Below are 16,044 nucleotides of genomic sequence, written 5' to 3' on the forward strand. Positions count from 1 at the left end.
GCTTGAAGTCTTTCGTCATGGGGAGCGAGTCGGGGATGATTTCAATCGCTCACCGGGTAGGAGCATCGCAGGGCTGGGCATGGAGCATACGAGAAGCTCCTTTGTGCGCGGTGGAGTGCGGTCTCCCCTGCCGCTTCCCGAAAGCCAATTGAAACGCACACAACAATCTGCAATGTGTAGTCTTCTACCTCCCTCGGCTCCTTCCGGCCACCTGACAAAGGAAATATCTAATCACGCTTTCCATTATTGAGGAAACGAGGGAATGAGGTTAGAATCACCAACAACCTTGTCATCATCATCATCATCATTATTCATTTAATTCCAATCTGGGCAGTGCAAATAAGACTGGAATATATTTTGCTCGCAGATGAATGAATCAGGGGGAGATCGCTGAACGTCGGAAGCGTCTGTACGCAGGAAAACTTGAAAGTCAGAACTATAGGCTAAAACTCACACCTTGCTCAAACATATTTATATGCCTATCGATAACAGCAGCAATTTGCCTTCTTGTCCCATTAAAAGTCATATTAATCGTCCAACTATTGACTAAACAGTCACGCAAACAGTTTTAAGACGCCACAGGTTTCAACAGATTCTTTTGAGTGTCATTACAGTACACAGATATATATATATCTATCGTTAGTGATTGAATAACTCAGTTTAAAATAAAGACTAATACAGGGTTCAGACCATATTCATAGTCTGTGTAATCTCGTTATCCTAGCTGCTGAGAATTTAAGATCTTAAAATATGATGTTCTCAGCAGTAAAGCAAACTGATCCAATCCTATCGTCACATGAAGAGGTGATTCAGAGCCCATATAATATTCAAAATCTCCTGAATGCATCACAAAGTCTTACAAATGACTCATTTGCCATTAATTGATATTCAAATTAATGGGTATTCCAAATTGGTATATTTTCTCTAACAATTTGACTCATAGGTTGATACATTTCTTTTTATACCCAGGGCATTAGATCAAGGGTAGACGTACAACTGATTTATTTCCAGGCCTGGGCTCCACTGCTGGCACTGTGTTGCTCCAACATTTACTGATGGCACCATGATACTGCTCTCTTGCTAAACATCAGCCCAGCCCTAGTCCAGACTTTGTTAAAAAAAACTCCATCAAGGATTATAAAGCATCTCTCAGATTTGCATTTCTCCCAAGAGGGATCATTTTTCTTTTACTGAGCTTGGTCCTGATGGAGGAAACACAGGGCAGGACCACACTGTGGACAGGAAGGCAGTCCAATGTAGGGCACACACGTCTATTCTGAACAGCATGCTCCCGGACTGCAGGAGGATACTGGATCTTGAAGAAGAGACCCACACAGACATAGAGAGAGCATGCAAACACCACACCAGAACTGCCCTTAACCCAGGAACTAGGAGCTGCAAGCCAGCAACTCTTACTGCTTATTGTTGACTAAAATATAAAATGTCAGGGAGGAATGCCACAAAAAGAAAACATTAAGTGTCAAGAGTCAAATCATAGCCATGCACAATTTAAAATTTTCAACAAAAGATTACAGTTAGACGATATATCATTGTGGTCATTGTGAGCTGAGCTAAAAAAATGTATATTTTTAGTGCTTGGTACTATAATGCTTGTGACACCAAAGAGATAAAGTGTTAATACGACAGTAATGAATCTTTTGGTTAACAATCAATCAATACTTTAATAAAAGAAACCTATATTTGTGTCTAACTGTTGCCCCCAGATGTTGGTGAGATTAAAAAAGACACTATGTAAGCTGTTTCAGCTAAACTTTAATTGCGTCTCTGCAAGTGAATAAGAGGAATTGTTTAATGAAAGATTCTACAGTATTCAAGATAGTAGTTCATGCTATATCTTAAAATTGGGCACTGCAACTTAATGTTAATTCACAAATATGCCATTTTCAGACATGATGAGGAGCAATTCTTAGGTATTAATAGCATAAATTAAGAAAGTTAGCTCTTTTGGTGCAGAAGTTATGTCTTTCCTTCTATGGCTTGTCTCTAGACAATCAGTCAACACATTTGCATAAACACTGTACAATAATGTGGCCTTCTTTGACAGCAGTTGCTGAAGTTGAAAAAAGCCAGAAGATTGGTATTTAAAAGATCATGGGAGAGAGCTCTCTTTGCCTGCCTGTGAATTGTCTTCAATAGTCCGTCACCCCTGAGTGATTCAGAATAAAAATATCACGGTAATAGCACATAAATGATCTGCGTGATCTGGCCCTCTTGGATAAAACCCCTACAGGCACACAGTAAGGCAATTTAACAAGGAGTGGGAATGTCACAAGTCGTTAAATCGCTGTGAGCAGAACATCAGCAACTCAATCTTGTCTCTGTCCAGGTGGAAGAGTAGTGATCACTTGCAGGGTTGTTTGAATGTGACCGAACTAAGTCCCTTTCTCCCCAAAGAGCTTTCTTCTTGATTTAATGTTGTTGGGAATTGAAACACATCTAACAAATTGCTGTTACCAGGCGACCTTGTTGCTTAGCAGACATTTGGGACAACAATACTATAGAAAAGCAATTAATTTGAACTGAGTAGGTGGATGCTAGCTTGGAGAAACAGACACAGGGTGTCAAGCAGGACTTATGGTGTCTTTTTCTGCCTGGTAACACTCAACATAGTCTTCATCAAAGCAGCAGTGGATTACATCAGACTCTTGAGTGGTGTACCCAGTAAAGTCACTTGGTGGGACGACACCTGTGCTTGTTACAGGGCAATCATATTATTTCTAACTGGAAATGGATCATCTCACTTTTTGAGGAGAGATTCATGGTGAAAACTGATTTATGGTCACCTTAAATCTATAGTGCAGACATCAGCAAGCTGATACTGATAGTCTGAAAAATATGAAGCATACTGGAATTCAGTGGGCTTGCCGTTTGATTTGGCCAGGGTGTCCTCAGCCTATGCTTCTGCTTACAGTGTGAAAAACTGTAGTGGACGTGAATAACTGCTGGTTATTTACATTTTAAAATGAGACAAAAAGTAGTGGAGGCTGTCATAGTTACCTTAGCACAGAGGTGCAGGAGAAAGATAGGGTTGGAGAACCTTACATAATTGACAGTGGGATGCTTTACAGTGTAAAGAAAAACTAGGGAACAAACAGTAGGTAATGCATGAAGCAGTCAATTATTGGAGTATCAGGCTTTTCCAACCAATGTTTAGTCTTAGTATAAACCTGGTGAGAAAGTGCTCATTTACCAACATTGAACAATCTGTGGCAAGGACTTTATGAAGCCTTTTGCAGAATGGGACTAGTCACTTAGAAGATCAGCATGAGAGATACAGTAAATCCAAGGAAAAAGTTTTCCATATTCTCCTGAAGGAATTGGAAAAAGACCCCAGATGTTACTGGTCCAATACACCAATGATGAGGAAGCTGAGAAGCAGTTCTTCCCAGTGGGCATGGGTGGGCAACTGGCATACTTTTCCTGCGTAAGTGCAGGTCTACAGCAATAGGTACAGCATCTGCTACATGGTTTCCAAGGTTGTTTATAAAGAAACCAAGAAAATTGACATGACAACATGTCTTCCAGTTATTAGAATAACCAGGATACACATAGCAATTTTACTATCTTTGCTCAAAGCCTCAGCTGTTTTGGAATAGATTAAAACTATGTTCCACCAACAGATCATTTAAACATCCTCAGGCTCCTAGAATAGCCCTAAGGCTTTAGCCCCCACAAAACACTTCACTTTTAATTTTATGGGGAGATCCATAGGATAAATGAAACTATAAAGTTGGATAGCTATTCTATGCCATGTGTATAGGAGTTACTAGAAATGGCTGTACAGTGCCAAGTACATTTATACCTTGGATCTAAGTAAGGGATACGGCAACTACCATTGACTTCAGAGGCAATTGTTAAGGTTAGGAAGCTCCATGTGTATACAATATGTTAGCAATATGTTTGTACATTGCAAGCCATCAGTGATGTTTTTTCTTATGGTTGAAGGTGCTGGACTGGCCATCAATAGGGAACAAAGTAACATAACAGAGGTATCATATTTAATAATAATAATTGCTTACACTTATATAGCGCTTTTCTGGACACTCCACTCAAAGCGCTTTACAGGTAATGGGGACTCCCCTCCACCACCACCAATGTGCAGCATCCACCTGGATGATGCAACGGCAGCCATAGTGCGCCAGAACGCTCACCACACATCACTATCAGTGCGGAGGAGAGCAGAGTAATGAAGCCAATTCATAGAAGGGGATTGTTAGGAGGCCATGATTGATAAAGGCCGATGGGAAATTTGGCCAGGACAGCGGGGTTACACCCCTACTCTTTTCGAGAAACGCCCTGGGATTTTTAATGACCACAGATAGTCAGGACCTCGGTTTTACATCTCATCCGAAGGACGGCGCCTGTTTACAGTATAGTGTCCCCGTCACTACACTGGGGCATTAGGACCCACACAGACCGCAGGGTGAGCGCCCCCTGCTGGCCCCACTAACACCTCTTCCAACAGCAACCTTAGTTTTTCCCAGGAGGTCTCCCATCCAGGTACTGACCAGGCTCACACCTGCTTAGCTTCAGTGGGTTACCAGTTGTGAGTTGCAGGGTGATATGGCTGCTGGCATAACGTTTAACGTGTACCTAAGCAATAATGTTCAGTGGCCTCAAGTGAAGATAATGTAAGCCATTCAAGATTGTCTTCCAGGAGGTCATTAGGGTCATACCTGGATGTAATAGGTTGGTATGAAAGATTTATCTCTCTTTTCTCAGAAATAGCAGGTCCCCTTAGTCAAGCTGGCAAAAACAAAACAGGATTTGGACTCCTGTAACTGAGAAAACCTTTCAGGAGTACTGTAGATTACATTGCCTGAGACCTTGCTTTGCACAGTCCATACTTGGGAATCACAGTACTCAGTAACTGGAACAGATTATCTAGTCTTAAAATGATTACTAAATGTTAAGATAGCAATGTATTCTGGCAATTTAGACTGAACAGAGTGCTGACCTGGTAAACATGTATGAAAGACTCCAATTATCTCATAAGAGATGAGAGGCCCAAGGCCTGCTTTTTTGGAAAAGGGGGCATCATTATTAGGTCCTCTTATGGACCTACACACAGTTTTTCTCTGCAGACCAATGCACAGAGAAAGCAGGATGTTCAATAAAATACTCCTACCTGTAACAGGTGGTTCCATTTCCAACAAGATGTTCCATTTCAGCCAACTCGGTGCCCATTAGGCAAAGGGGAAAAAAAGAAGGAAGAAACATTGCTTTGTTTGGGTCATTAAGTCTGCGGCAGAAAATATCACTCACTTACACTTTAGGCCAAAACCCCACTCAAGGTCAGGGCCTAATATATAGTATAGGAAGCAGTGACCAGCCCATTTCCATAGTGCCCTCTGGTGGTCTGGAGGGGAGTCAATCTACCATCCATCCAGCCATTTTCTAACAAATTCTTGCAACACCGGGTTGTGGGGGTGCCGGAGCCTATCCTGGTAAGCAAAGGGTGCGAGTCAGCATACAATCTGGATGGAACAACCAAGGCAGACAAATACACAAACACAGACACGCACACACTCACAATAGGGCTGGTTTTCCCAAAAGCCACTCAACCTACCAATATGTCTTTGGACTCTGGGAGGAATCCAGAGCACCCAGAGGAAACCCACATGAACAAGTGGAGGACCTGCAAACTCCACACTGATAGCACCCCAGATGCAGAACTAAACCAAGGGACCCAGTGCTGCAAGGCGACAATGCTAACCACTGTGTCAGCATGCCACCCATTCTGTCTCACCTGTCTTCCCATATTTTAATACACCAGGTCTAATCATTTATCCTTGACTCAATATTTGTTTAAATTCGTTTTTAAGAAACTATAAACATGTATGTGGTTTTGGTGGTGGTTGTTAGTAGCGTCACTCTTGGTTGTGCATGTAGGGAAAAAGGAAGTTTCACTATGGTTAAAAGGTTTTTTTGGTCCTGCTCTGGTACCTAGTTTTATCTCAGTATTCCCCTCTCTGGGAATGCTGCACGGTCTACTTCCTTCATCTGGTCATTAACACTCCACTCATATCTACCCAGATCTCATTACATACACCCTGTTCTTTGCACTAACTCTTCAATTTCTGTCTTCATTAATCACCAGGCATTAGGGCATCTGTATTCTCTGCATGATGCTCAGATTCTCCTACATACTCTTCACTCTCCATTTGCACCACTCCACCCATGACTCATTATACTCAACAGATCTGCTCACTAACTCTTCAGTAAACAGATTTTTAATAACCAGTAACTCTCCTGCTCACTCCATCCCAGCTGATCCTGTTTGGCCAGGGACACCTCTCTGCAACAAACACCAGCGCCCCTGACACAGCAACAGCTGTTGTGTGGTTCCCTCTCACGTCTCACTCACTCTGAGACCACACTTCCGTGCTGATGGTAAGGTCCAGGCAGCACTAGGGACACAACGTTTATTATCAAGAATCCTGTCTCTCAGCTGTGGAGAGAAGGTAGGCTGGTACTTTGCTAAGAATTGCCCCACTCCTCCATGGGCTAACACCTCCCTTTAGCCCTAGTTTAGCTGGCTGACCCAGTCAGCAGCAAATCGACCACAGCCTTTGGAGCCTGGCAATCAAACTACTGGCAACTGAACTACCCTAGTTTCCAAATAGTTTTTACACTATTGCCAGCAGCTGTATCACCCTGCAACTCACAACTGGCAACCCACTGAAGCTAAGCAGGTGTGAGCTTCTGGGAAAGCTAAGGTTGCTGCTGGATGAGGTGCTAGTGGGACCACCCTGCAGTCTGTGTTCTAATGCCTCAGTCTAGAGATGGGGACACTATACTATAAAAAGGCGGGGGCTGCACATTGGTGGTGATAGAGGGTAGTTCCCATTACCTGCAAAGTGCTTTGAGTGGAGTGTCCAGAAAAGCACTATAAAAAGTGTAAAGATTTTTAGTTTTATTTTTAGTTTTGCTTATACTTTAGTACCTTCAGTACTGCTGTATACGGTCTCTCATGCATTTCAAAGTGTTTTGGTTAGTTAACAACAATCCCCTTCGTAGTTACCACATAGCCTGTCTGTCTGTGAAACCCCCCAGTATAGCCTACAGGATATTGTCTGAAGCATCCCTCACTCTCTCATTTCCTCACTCCCATAAATCAGCTCACTCTCTCTCTCACCCTCACTCTCACTCCGTTTCCTACTAGCTGTTCTTATAAACCTCATACACCTGAGATTTACCTCAGAGAGTAAACCTCATGTCACGCAGAGCCTGTGCTGACAGCTTCTTTCCCTCATGTGTCATTTCACTCCCACTGAGTGCTATTTACTCAATCAGAACAGGTGAGCCTCAGTTTAGGCAGAGGAGCTTCCCAGATAACCGGCCGACTGTCACGATTGTAGTCCCTCCCCCTTAAGGGCGCTCCGGCTCTTCCACTTCGGACTTGATTTTGTGCACGTCCTCCCTGTTCCATCCTCCTTCCAGCCCACCTTAAAAGCCAGACACCCACTCTGTTCGGGGCTCTGCATTGGTTCCCGCATCATGCGAGCCCGGGACCTGGATACGTCTGGCTCCGTTATGGTTTTAAGTTTCTGTTCCTGTTCCCGTTCCCCCTGCCGGTCCCAACCCGGCTCTGGTTTTTAATCGTCAGTCTCATTTGGACCGCCCAGCTTTGGACCTTTTGCCTTCGTCTTGGATTTCCCATTTGACTCTGTTTTGGATAGTTTGCCCCGGACTCACCCCCCAGGACACCTGCACACTTTGGACATGCCCCCAGTTTTCATTCCTGACTCCTGCGTGCCTTTTTTCCCTGTGTTTTCCTCACTCCACCCCGGATTGTGTCGTCTGCATAGGGCCCTGAAAGAACTCTTCCGTTACACCGACTCCCAGGCCTGGTAGCTGGTAAAACTTATTGCTGTCTTTGTGTCAAGGGGGAGGACTGTGCCTGGAAATGTGTTTTTTGCTATGCTTAAGCAGATCTCTTGGAAAACAAGCCACCATGGCGTCCCCTACCAAGGGCTCTTTTATTTTTAGCTTGTTTGGAGATAAATATCTTGTGGGCTCTGTTAGTAAAACCCAAATGGCCAAAAGAAAACGTAGCCATTAAGAGATGAGTAAAGGTAGACAATGCTCATTATTTACAGCAACATGGAACTGCCTTCATTCATTGCCAAGCTCTGAGTTTGACTCAAGACTAGTGCGGGGAAGAACTAAATAGGCTCAGTCATAAAAATAGATCTTTTGTCAGTTTGTCCTTTACATTTTCAGAACAATTTACTAATTTTGTGGTCTAATGCATCCTTAAGAGTTCATAGTAACAGGAGAAAGTTTACATCCCTGTCTAGAGGTGTGTACAATTAGCGTTGTCAAGTCCTCTTCATTAATACTAAAGATCAACTTGAACACAATTTACACTGAATTTGTTGACCTGCAGTTCTACAGTGTTACCTCCTTGTAGCCTGATCTCGAAAGGTACTCAAGAGAGGACCTGGTGCATCCTGGGATGGGACACCTCTAAGGTAGTTATTGGGAGTAATGATGGTGGAAAAATAAGTGACACATATATTTCTGAACCATAGCTTCTAAGCCAGTTCCCCAATATTGGAGCAGGGAACTGTAAATGTGATCGTCGCAGTTCCGCATGGGGTCATACCCCCCACCACCCGTTTTGTCCCGCACACCTGGGGCGCGAACCCGGGTCTCCAGCGTTATGCAACAGGGCACCAACCGCATGAGCTAAAAGAGACCTCCCTCAGCCCAGGCAGCTGAGGTCCCTGCTACACGCAGTGTGGGCGCTGACGTCACCGCACTAGCTCCACTACATACAGTAGGTGTTCTTTAAATGATGAATGTTAAAAGGTTAAATGTTTAATTACCACTTCCTTATTAAACTTCACATAGTACTGCTCGAAAGAGTAAGGGTGTCCTGGGAGGAACCTTGGTGTCTTGGCTGATATTTACTTTGGGCTCACTCAATCTGGCCTAAATCAATCCCTATTTATTCAATGGCAGAAGTAATGTCTCTCTTCTTTATCTGACTGCTATGTATACAGGGCTGCTGGTGCAGAAAAGCTCACCAAAATGGAGGAGCACAGCACTAGTGGATGATCATCTCCCCTCAAATACCTAAAGCACTTTGGGATGAATGCATTATAGAAATGCAATCAGTTACTGTATTATAGTAGAGTCCCAATTAGCCAACCTAAATGGGACCAATAGTATGTTGAATAATTGAAAATGTGGAAACTGAGTAGACAAATCATAGATTAATGGAAGTGCAGTATAAGTATGAAATTTGGTTTATACATCTACTGTAAATCAGAGCTTTCTCTTGAAGTATCGGACCTGTGATAGACATGCCCTTATCCCTTTGCTGCGTGAACCACAAGAACAAAGCTGCACTGACCTTTTCATCTTCACATTTCTTCATTGTTTTACTGTCCCTCAGTCCTTCAATTGAGGCCCAATCAGAGCACCACTTTTCTATCTCATTTCTTTCCCTCTTCCAGTCACCAGCTGTAACTCGCCCCACACCGCATTCCGATGCAGGTTTATGCATGTGCACACATACAGTACATAGCATATATGTGTAGTATATAGCACGTTGGTCACTATGTTGGATAAAACGGAATGTCGGATAATCGAAGGTCAGATAATTGAAACTGTGCTGTAATTGGTTAATTGGTTACTTCTTATATCAAATACCAGCCAGATAAACCTGAGTGGTTCTGAGTGGAAGAATGTAGTCAGATCCAGATCCACACTCAGGTCCCAGAGGAAATAAACTCAGCGCTCTTAGGATAATGGGCATCAATCCATGACTGCAAGGAAGTACTCAACTTGCCAGCATGCTTTGGCAAAAACTCAGGATTGAATAGCAAGAATGCTCACTTCAAGATAAAGATTTCTCCAGCACAACTGATACAAAGAGCTTTTATAGTGTCTGTTTGGCAGTCTTGTCTGAATGTGAAAAGTGCTTTCCTCATTCCAAACCTCAGCCCTTCACAAATCAAAAGAAATGGGGGTTGTCATTATATGCGAAACATCTCTGTTAAATATGAGCCATCATTTAAAGTTCAAGAGGAATGACAAACACCCAAGATGAAAGCGGTATGGAGCGAAATTGTGGCTTAACCCATTTGGCTGAGGGCTGACCTCCAGGCCAGAGGACAAGGGGACCAGGAACCTCAAGCAGGGTGACCAAGGGGCAGCTGCAGAGGTGGAGATGGGGTGGAGGTGGGATGCAAGAGACATGCATGAGAGAGAGAGAGAAGGATCTCGTAGGTATTTATAGCATATGGGAGAGGAATGGATTGTCAGGAGTGATTGCTAATTACTGACAGCTGAGTCTAATTGAGCTTGGTTGTTGTCATCCCTCCCAGACTTTTGTTATAAACTCCATTAGGACCAAAGAAGCTTTCCCTGATACCATGCAAAGAAAATGACTATAAACAGTACTTTTTGTTGGAAGTGAAAAAAACTCTCATTCGGCGATTACAGCTCATGATTGAGTTGATAATATTGTGGTTAATACTTCACTGATCTACTGAACTACCTGTGGACTGTTTCCCATATCAACTATGTAGAAAAGATAGGTTTCCATGAAGATTAACTAGGATAACCATGACTGAATAGCTTATGTGGCACACACAATAGTTGAGGTCTGATCAGATAGCCTGTCATTGAAATTGTGGAACTATCGAATGTGCAGTAATTTCCCTGGGAACATCCTTCTCTTGGAGGGCTCCGGATTTAAGACAATCCTGCATAAGTTTTGAAAAAAATAATTGTGAAAAAGACATCAGATTTGAAGTATATTAATGCCTAAGTCATCTAACATTCTAAATCTTGAATCTATTAAATAAATATTAAATATTCTACATCTACATTCATTGTAGCGGAAAGTAATTAATTCTCTCCCACGACATCCCTCTCACTGATTGAAAACAATCAGTTTAGGATTGAAAACAAAAATGTATAATATGATTTGTCACTTTGTGTGGTTCAACAAGCCTCATTGCTGGCTTTGATATTTTCCATTTCAAAAAGAAAATGAGATGGGCAGGTACTCAGACTAATTTTTTCTAACTTATAAAAGGGAGAATTTATTTAATAACATTATTGTCAAAGTGTGACAAAACAGAAAACCAGGAAAGGAAGGAAGTGGCTATTTCATAGAGTAGGCAACTTGGCGAAGGGAAATTCCATCTAGCGTTGTCTGGTGCAGTTTTTAAATGTTTATTTAAGGCAGTCTTTCACAGCATCTCCATCTGGGAAGGCTGTTTGTTTTCATCTCCAGTGTTTTCAGCTCCATGGCAACGCAGGTTTCTTCAGTGAGGCCCAGAAAGCAAGCCGAGAGTCTGCTCTTCTTGCCTAGAACAGTGTCAGCCTGTGGCAGCCCTGTCGTCTGCTATTACACTCATGGTCAACATTTTGTTAAGAGCTCTTCCACCTTGTCAATACAAGGAGACCGCCGAGGTTTTCAAAGGCAGGTCTGAATAGGAAGTTGTGCAAACAAAGAACAATCAGCTGAACATTATTCTTTGGATGGAATCTACTCAAGACCTACTTCTAGAACCTCTCTGCAAAGCATGAAATCAGCTGAGAATTTAAAAAGCTGTCATCTGGACTCTTTTTTTCCACTGAAAACCCTAGTTAGCTATGCCAATAGTCTGAATTCCCCTTTTCCCTAAAAGAAAGGAGTCTGATTAATCAACAGAGGTTTAATAACCATGCTGAATGACAAAAACTAAAAAAAACACTGGTAAAATGGTATCAGAAGTAGCTATGTGAGAGTAGTTGGAATATTTATAAATCACTTTGTATAACTTTGGAGAAAGTATTTTTGGCTTTCTTTGTGCCACATGTTTTCTTATCACAAACAACACGGTAGAGGTCAGGACACCCCTGTGTTGAAAACTAAATTTTGTTGTCCGATATTAAAATAGGAATAACATTGCATTTATAGTGTCATTGAAACAGGAGAAGTGTCAAGGACTCCACAATACAGCCAACAATGGTTGGAGAGTAGATTTGTAGGGGAGCAATTTGTACAGGACGTAATGCTGCACAAAGAGTCAAAGTGCTCTAATAGTAAAAATGCTAGAACACACGAAATGTTTCATTTAAAAAATAGTCATAAATTGTCATAAAATGGTACCCTGGCTTCTTTACCATACAAAAATATTTCTTATAATAGTCATGGGAAAAAACCCTTTTCGTTATCGTTGAATGATACTTGGGATACAAAAAGTGGGGATGGTGATTGTTACTATGGCAACCATGGCTGTTTCACCCAGGATTACAAGAGTAGGCAACAATGTTATCGCCTAGCATTGAGACCTTTCAGCACAAACGAGGCCTAGAGAGTTCTGTCTCTTAATTTAATTAGATGAGGCACCGCCAGCTGAGTTTTGCAAAATACAAGCTGTAAATGGAAGTCAAGAACAAATCTTCTCTTCTCATTTTAAAGCTGCAGGTACAGCTTCTGTATTTTACTCTTTGTGCCTGTTGCATCCAGAAAGTTCCCTGTGGCAAGCAGGCAATGAAGGCCTAATTGATTAATAATATTAATTGAAAGAAGATCATAAAATGATTCCTATCCCAAACTACTTTCCATATATAAGGGGAAGTTCTGAAGAATACCACACACCTGGGTGAACAGCCATTATTCTCCAGCTGCCCCACTGCCTAAGGAGGCTAGGCTCTGCAAGAAGTGGAATTAAGCCAGGACACTGGGGTAATACCCTTATTCATATGAATAGTACCATGGGTTTTAGGCTTTCAACTTGTGATCATTTATGCGTTTCATGGATGTGAGCTAAAATGGTCAGTTCCACACCCGTAGGAGCGTTGGACAACGCACTAGAAATACCATAGCCACCCCACAGTACGGATCCTACTCAGGCTGCCAAACAGACGGTAGTCATGTTGACACGATCTGAGGGATCCCCGTTCTGGTTTAGAGTTTCATCTTTAGTCTCTGTGTTTAGTTCCACTTGTGTTTTGCTTCTACACTCTACACTTGTGCTTTTGACCACATCTCTGGGTCACCCTTGTGCTGAGCCTATGTTCTCCAGTGTTGTGACTCGACTTTGCTTCAGATTCTCCTTTGTGCTTATTCCAGTTACAAACGTGGCCCGTTTACTATGAGTACACTGGTGGATTTCCCAAATTTGGCCTGTGCCTTGTGTCTTCCAAGCTTTGAACCTTGCTTTACTCTGGACTTCAGCTTTGGACGGTGGCTGTCTGTCTGTTTGTTACCACAGCCTGCCTGTTCTCAGCAGCCTGCCCACTTCTGGGTTCACCACACTGCTTCGGAGTGCTCTGCCCTGTCAGGTAGGAGAAGAGGCATGACGGAGATCAAACAAATTCGACGTAAACAAATATACCTAGTGGAGGTGTCTGATACCCTTGTCACTGGATCTGTTCTGTTCATCACCAACTCGTCCTCAAGAGCTCAGCAGAAATGAAGCAGTGCACTGCATGACGTTCTGAGAGCTGACATTGGAAATCATACATTTTAGGGTAGTTTTGGTTTTCAAATCAGCGCTTGAGTGTAGAAATTCAAGGGAACAGGTCAGTTACAGGCACAGATATAAAAAAAAACAGCAGACATAGCTCCCCCCCCCCCAGGACCAGGTATTGACATTCACTGGGCTAGAGCCCAGTCCTCATTGAAGTCCACAACATCATTTCTTCTGTAAATACATTTTTATTAGCTAGCAAATAAAGGTTAAATCTATAACAACAGCTGTAACAAGCTGAAAAAAAAATAAAAATTCTTTCTGTACAACTTTCTTTGAAGACCACATACAGCTACAAACGTAAATCATAAAACAACATACAGTATGTACAATAATGCATTATTAGAGGAAAAAATAGATTCATATTATGAGTACTGGACAAACCCTTTAAATGAGGGCATCCTAATAACCCTCAATGTTATTCATGTCTTAGAAGCAAGTTGCCAGTATTTCTTAGTTACAGTAAATAACATCATCTAAAGTCCCATTCCCGTATACAGTTCATTTAATGTCCTGAAAATAAATGGAAGGAACTGACATTAATCCTGAACTCAAAGAAAAAGTATCCTCATCAGGAACGTGCCGAGTTAACAAGGATTACAATTCCAGAATCGCTGAAACTGAGGTGCCATGTACAACAGAAGTTCAGACATTGGGTCACAAGCGTTGATTAAAAGGATGAGAACATGATATTAGTTAGAAGAACAACAGTAGAGACTTGTACCCAATTGAGAAGTTACTTAATTCAGCTGTTGTGTGGCTGGTGTGGGCTACCAAGGTGGGGTTGCATTTCACTGGATGAAATAGGTTCCCTGCCAAATATGTCAAGTGTTTTGAGATCTTCAGTGACGAAAAGAGCTATATAAATTCAAGGATTTGCGTTTATGCCACAGAAAACCAACGACGGGCAACAGTAAAAGAAATGTATCTTTCGCTACGGAATCATTCCGTCACTACCTGTATTACAAATCCTGCAAACAAACATTTTAGCCTGTGAAAAAAATGGCTTTCTTTGCAATCTGCCAGTTTGTAAGCACAGACATAATTCCAACTGGTTTCATTATTTTCACACTTCATGGTTTTTTCCCTCATTCAATAGTTATCCTATTTTTCTATCCAGAAAAAAAACCTTTATGATAACTCTTGTTTTGCTTTAATTTCCTACATAAACTGATTTTGCAAAAGTAGATGTGACTGGAATTCATTAAAGGAACCAATAAGCTGCAATCAACAGCAATATACCTGTGATGCACCATAACTCTTCCATTGTGGTATTTCTATAGCAGTGAGAGCAGTAACATCCTGATAAAGGCCTTTTTTAGACAGTTCAAGCTCTTAGAACAATACCATGCCCATGATAAGAAAATAAAGGGTAAAGCCACAGTTAATACATTTCAGAATATAAAACCAAAAAAGTAATTGATTGTCAGTCAGTACAAATCAAAACATGTCAGTGGAGGCCACTGTTAACGAGACAGTAATTTCTCTCATAAACCAAGACATTTACAGTACAAACTTTATACAAAACACCACTGATGCTTAAGAAAATAGAACGGACGTAAACATAACATTAATTATTGATGTCATGATTAAATAAGCACCTACCACTACTGCATCAGGATGGTGTTTGCACAACCAAACAGTTGATTCTTAATCAGAAGTCATGCAACTCAGGTGACCACAGTCCTATGAAGTACCCCTGTCTTGCATAATCACAAAAAACAGGGCCCATTTCCTTTAAAAACGAATAACTGTCCTAGCACCTTTGACAATTAATGTTATGGACAGCTTTAAACAATATTTTGAACTGTGTAGGAGGGTATATCCAATATATCTGTTCTTTTCCATTATATCTGTTGCATATGAGTGTCATAGAATGATAAAGGCAACATAAAATTTAATTGCACTACAATTAAGGTTGCATGATGCAGTTTGCTACATTATCCACTTGCACCTTTCAACTGCTGTATTCATTTTGAAGGAAATAAAATTTGAATTGACAAAACTTTTAACTAAAATTGACCTATGAAAAAATGTTTTTAAGTGTCATTTTTGTAAAACACACTGAAATGTGTAAACACACTTGATGAAATATGAATAAAATCTATAACAAGAACACTAGAAATCACTCCTTCTAGGTGATGGTATTGTTTTGGTGTTTCCATGGAATGGAAACACATTACACATTAACACTGGAATGGAAATATAGTCTTGTACATCTTTTTAGAAAAAAATGCTGTCCAGATAAACAGAAATAAAAATAAGTTAAGAATCAAGAAAACAAAGTAACACCATAATGGCCAGTAATCAATCCCAACAGGATTCCTGAAGCAGGCACTTTCACCTACTTTATCATTTTTTGTAAAAAAAAAAAAGTAGCAATTCAGAACATTTTTAATTTGCCTTTGTCAATAGCAGATAGTTGGTTATTGCAAGATTCTTAAAATGTTTTCAACAACCTGTGATATTTTCCAAAATAGTTTATTCGCAGTTTAGACATTTTTAATGTGCAAAAAGATCTCAAGTGACAGAAAGCTGA

The sequence above is a fragment of the Atractosteus spatula genome, chromosome 19, assembly GCF_055471065.1.
Source record: "Atractosteus spatula isolate fAtrSpa1 chromosome 19, fAtrSpa1.hap1, whole genome shotgun sequence".
Classification (NCBI taxonomy): Eukaryota; Metazoa; Chordata; class Actinopteri; order Semionotiformes; family Lepisosteidae; genus Atractosteus; species Atractosteus spatula.